This window comes from Meleagris gallopavo, chromosome 2 (genome assembly GCF_000146605.3).
Source record: "Meleagris gallopavo isolate NT-WF06-2002-E0010 breed Aviagen turkey brand Nicholas breeding stock chromosome 2, Turkey_5.1, whole genome shotgun sequence".
Taxonomy (NCBI): Eukaryota; Metazoa; Chordata; class Aves; order Galliformes; family Phasianidae; genus Meleagris; species Meleagris gallopavo.
In genome coordinates this window covers 99944805-99950804 of record NC_015012.2, presented here as the reverse complement: position 1 = coordinate 99950804, position 6000 = coordinate 99944805, and positions in this window count along the sequence as shown.

Here is a 6000-nt window from a genome sequence, read left to right as displayed (position 1 = left end):
TAAAGAACTTTCCTCTGCACTCATCTTAACCAAAGAGGAAAATCTTGGTGAAGTTGAGGTCAGTGGCAAAATTGCCATGGAAATCAGCAGAGCTCCAATCTCACTCAGCCTTATTTTTCTCAGGCAAAGATTCCCCTGTGTAAGTACTACAATATTTTTTTTTTTTTCCTCACAAAATGAAAGGCTATTATGCATGGCCATATACACATAAGAAAGATTGAAACTACCTCCTTCTGTCATGATCTTTGTGTGCAAAGTTGAAAATTCTGTTTACACTGTTTTTTCATCTCCTTTATGCCCACACTCTCAAAGACTCAAGAGCTGCATACAACAGCGTATTCCACAGCCTTTTCCCAGTATCATTCAGGAGCTCATGGTCTGTCTGTCCTGTTCTTGATATTGATACAGATGTGTCTTCTGAGCACCCGGTTACTGCAGAAAGGTTTCAGTCTTTCTAAAGCACTTTCTGTCTGCTAGAGATCTCAGCTTGCAGGTTGAAGTTCTAAAGTTTCCCTATAGCCAATGTAAAAGAAAGGCAAAGCCTTAAGCAGCATCATTATTACTAACATACAAAATTGGAATAGATGGGATATAGCAAAAGAATTTTCCAAAAGAGTGAAGCACATGAAAATTTTGGAAAGCGCAAGATAGAGATTATCTAACCATGTCCTAGAAAGTGTTTTATTTATAATGTTGCCCAGTAGCATTGCACTAAACTAAGATAATCACTGTATAAACAAGATTTTTTTAAAGAGTGTAAGCTTTCTTCACTGAGGAATTGAGTGAGAGAGAAAAGTAGAACTTGCAAGAAAGAAGGGATGGGAAAAGGCTGACAGAAAAAAATAAGGAGAGTGCCAAAGCAAGGGAGATAGTATTAGTGTTTAAAAGAATTTGGGGCTATGCCAAATAAGAATTTTCTTTAGGAACTTGAGAACTGAAAAAACTCTTCATGAGCATGCACAGATCATGGACAGAGGGAGACACTGCAAGTTCACCATAACGGTACTATTACAAGATTGGAAAAAGAAGGCAGAGAAAAGAAATAAATGGTTATTGCTGTAATGAACTGAGAAAGGTTCACTGGAGAGACTGTGACCTTAGCAATTCCTTCAGTGAGACTGGATCAGGCAGATGGTTATTAACAAAACCCAGTAGCAGGAAAAGGATTTCATACCGCTTCTATTCTAGGACCAGTAAATAAATCAATGAAACATACATAAATAAATACATAAACATGATACCCAGCTGGAGCATTTTATTAAGCTCTGAGTTTGTAGTAGGAGATTTTGGGAAGTCAAAATTCTTTGAAGCTTAGGCATGTAAATGGGTGAACTAAAGGGGTGTACTGAGACTGAACAAGTTCATAAGTTCTTAGAATAGCACAAACACAGTTTGCCTGGATTTACATGGGAGTTGAGTTCAGCCCAAGTTGTTCAGAACTTTTAGTTTCAGCGTGCTGAAGTCAGGTCTGCAGGAGACAATTGTTGCAGAAATATAGTAAATGTGGGAGAATATTTTTCAAAATTTTATCTCCAGTGAGATTAAATCTGGATACTGCACGTGTAGACTGTAATTACATTAGTCAAATCACAAAAATCTATTTGATTTGGTGCCATAAACTACTAGAAATTTAATAAATTACTTATGTAGGTTTTAAATATGGTATCTCGTTTGTGGGCTTCATAAAGTAAGAAACAGCCCTCCTCCATTGCTTATCCCAATTTATAACCTAAGACTTCTCTCTCCCTGTTAGAAAAAAAGAGATCCAGAGTCTCAGAGCCTTCATCCATCAATAAATGTCAACGAATCATTTCTTTTCCACATGGAGGAATTCATTGACACACCTTTTCTCCATACGCACTTCCATGTCAGATGCCATTCTGTCAGACTGCCCCTCTGCTGCCATCTGTTGCATAGCAGCAAAATATAATGAAATGTTGGCAGGAAGGTTCAACCACTACTGCCATACCACCAACATCTGCCTCTGACATCATGGGCCAACATAATAAAATAGGAATCACTACTTTTGGAGCAGTCCTCATAATTTCTGTGATTGTGATTTCCTGAGGTCTGATGTGACTCCTTCTTCCTTCAGTGTCATCAAGGTATTCTTTTTGTCTATTTTAGAAAGGAAGAGTGTATTATTCCCATTTCTCTTGCAGCAATCTTTTATTTGCTATGTATTTCATCCTTCTTCCAATCTTTTATTATGTGATTACTAACTAGTTCCTCCATTCTATTTTTAGTAAAAGAAAATGTGTTGTGAAAGTGATGGAAAAAAATCTATATTAAAAGTGATAACACCAGTGGGGACTTATGGGTGTGCAGTACTTTATGAGCAATGCAACAGGAATAACCCTTATTATTCTACATTTCACTTAAATACTTCACCAATTATTTGGCAGATGTCATGGTCACTTGGAAGAGACTAACTACTACCCATTCATGTTGCCTCAAAATATCAAAGAGTTATTACTAACAGACTCTACAACCATTATTTTTTTTCTGTAGAGATATTAATCTCCACAAGAGTATGTGTATCTAAAATTCAAGACACTCAGACCCAGTTAAATAAGTGAGGAATTTATATTTAATAAGCAGTTTCTTCTTCTTCTTCTTCTTTTTATTTCTTTGAAGTATACAAAGTCTAATATAATTACAAATACTTACATCTTGATCTGTGAAAGTGACTTTCAAAATAATTCACAGAGGCCTCCATAGGTTGCTTCACTGGATATTTGTTTACTCTTAGGAATACTGAAGATTTAAAACAGTATGACTCTGTCCCATGTCCCTGATTACTAATTCAGCAGAAGCATTGTAAAAAAAAAATAATCAAAGAAATGAAAACAAGTGGTATGACACAGTAGACTCCATTCTAGCAATATTGCAGCTCATGCTGGAAAAGAAGTCTCCAGTTTCATTTGTTTTGATGTACTGTATAAATATTTAAAGAATGCATGCTGCAATTTTATCCAGCCTTTACTGAATTTCAGAGTGTAATGTCTTGGTGGGGCTCTTAATGCTGATACTAATTAGTGTTAAAATTGCTGGTTCAGCAGACCACTGAGGGATGTGCATGAATCCATTTCTTCTAAGAAAAACACGTAGCTATAAATTTGACTCGAAGCAATGGTCCGAATCTCGTTGAAATGCCAAGGAAGATGGTGAGTCTTATATGTTATGAAATTCAGTGCCTTCATGATGTACTTCATGTAATCTTACTCTGCACATGAGCCTTTACTGCATTTGAAGGCATTTTGTTGTAGAAAGTGTACTTTCATATGCAATGAAGTTATTAATAACTGAGTAATTTTAAACAGCATAATAATTTTAGGCAAGGGACACTATAATGAAATTAAGTTTTATAATCATTATATATGCACATGCATATGAATATCTCACAATCTGTCGAGAAATTAGAACCTTAAGAGATTAAAGAACTGAGTAACTCGATCTCATCAATTAAAAGTGGTGTAAGATCAGCAATTGAAGATTAAGATATTAATGTGGCAGCTGCCATGTTGCTTGACACGCTGGATTACAATGAGAAGCACCAGAACTGAAAATATGAATAGAAGAGCTGAGAATTTCTAGCATGGATTAATAATAGACTCATATCCACCAATAAAATATGTACCACAGATGTAGTCTATCTTGAAGAATAAAAGACTACCACCTGAAAATCTATCAAAATCTCACAGGGTAATTCTTTGTAGTTGCGACTGGAAAACTGGGGGGAAACCATAAGATACAATTTGTCATTTGGCTGTCAATTCAGCACACTTTTAAAGTGTGTGCTTCCTGAGGAATCTGTTCCAAGTCTGAACAGAAGGCTGTAAAAAGTGGGAGGATATTCCTCTGAGGTCAATCATTTAACCACTATGACTACATCCATACTCTTCAAGAAAACAAGCCAGGGCTGCTTTTCTGGCCCTGAGGCTAAGAGGCAGAGCACAATTCCCATCTACGTGGCCATATTGGTTTGTCCAAATAGTGCCTGTGTCTAGACTGCTTGGTTAGGAGTGTTGTCTTCTGTGTGCTGCTTCCAAGTTGACACTGCGGGTCATCACACCCAAGGCTGTGCACTGGAGAATCCTAGCAATTCAGTGGCAGAAGCAATTTCAGGGCAGCATCTGCTACTGTACCTGACTCTGTTTAATTAGGGACGCAGATGGACAAGAGCTTCAATCTATCTAGCCTATATACTGGTAGTAGAGGAGAGGGAAGGTTGTGCACGCAACTTGTTTCTAGCTGACACGGAAATCAGCTAACCTAGCTCACAGAACAAGGTCCAGGGATAAGAACAGAAAGACTTAGTTCTGATGAATTTCACCACCCTGCATGATTCGTGTAGAATCTCCCAGATTAATATGTGCAAATCTCTAATCTCTCAATGTAGCCTTGTGAAAAAAGTGGTCCTTTTAAAAGAGTATTTCATTAAATAGACTAAAATACTGTTAAATGTTGCTGAGGTATTTTGAGGAGGTTAGGAATCTCATGTATTTATTTTCCTCCAGATGCCAGATTATTCGTAAAGACATTATTATTTAAAAACACAGCAGCCAGAGATTTCTGTACAGCATCACCACAGCGCAATGAGAAAGGAAATAAGGAAATAATGAAAAATGGGACCTAGTTCTAGATCTTGAGGAGGAGGAAATCATCAGAACTGTAGGTTTTTGAGTCTCTCAAAATCATTACAGAGGCACTTTTCCTTCTGGAATTTTATTTTATTTCTGACTAATTGATTTCCATTGAAAAATCTTATTTATTTATTTATTTATTTATTTATTATTTATTTATTTATTACCATTCTCCAAGATAAATCCTTCCCCCAAATATTTTCCCGTTCATATCAGAGAGAACATACTTTACATGATCTCCTTCCTCAAAAAAAAAAACCAACATTGTTCTATTTTTGAACAGAACTGTACAAAAATGATGGGAATGTACCTATCTCTATTTCTTTACTTAAAGACAAATGTAACTGAACTAAATTGCTAATGTGATTTCTAAGCAAAGTTATCTTTTCTCCACATCACAGAATGGTCTTTTCTGTAACTGGCAAAATTACATCGTTTTATGCTCTGTGTCTAACTGCCTTTAAAGTTAGGGAATACTTTATAGAGAATCCTCATTCTACTTCATAGAACTCGAAATTTGGGTCGTGAGAGATATTTAGCTCTAAAACTCTTCTGTCTTTGTTATCTGTGAACTGCAAATTAGAGGAGACTTCTGTTTTCAAAGTCCAGCCTCCATTTTGTCTTCGGTATAATGAAGTCTTGTAAAGAAAACATACAATATTCTTTCTTCAGTGTTCACTTTCAGATTTTCATATTTTTGCAATTTCTTGCTAAATTTTTCCATACCTTAAAATCCTGTTCAGAAATTTCAGATAAACAAAGAGAAATTTCATAGTGGAGAAGAGTAGAAGAAAGTTCCTGATGAGCAAGATAAATAAGGTTCCAATGGCCAATATTACAACAGATCTGCAACACACATCCAGTTACAAAAGAACAGTTGGAAATATGTTTAAAAATTATAAAAGATCCATAGTGACATTTGCACTAAACCATTGCTTAGAAGTTTATTCACAGAAGATAGTTTATGAATCTACTCCGGAATTCTTCTGATTGAAAGACGGTGTATAAGTGTATAAATATAACATCATTCCCATGCAACATTGTGCACTGCAGATTAAATGACTTTAGAAATTAAAAATATCATTAAGATAGACCACAGAGCATGCTGTTAAATAGATATTAATGAATAATTTATATATTTAGCACATGGTGATGTAGAATTTGCATTATTAAAAAAATGATCGCTTGGAGGCAACCTAGGCTTGTGACTTTAAAAGCAGAATCTTAAAGCAAGTACAGATTCACTCATTTCCTTGTACCCAAGTCCATTAATTTTTGCTTTCCACAGCAGTAAGGGAGGAACCTAAGATTAGTTTGCAGAGTGTTACATAAATGAGTAAAATTAATGTGATAT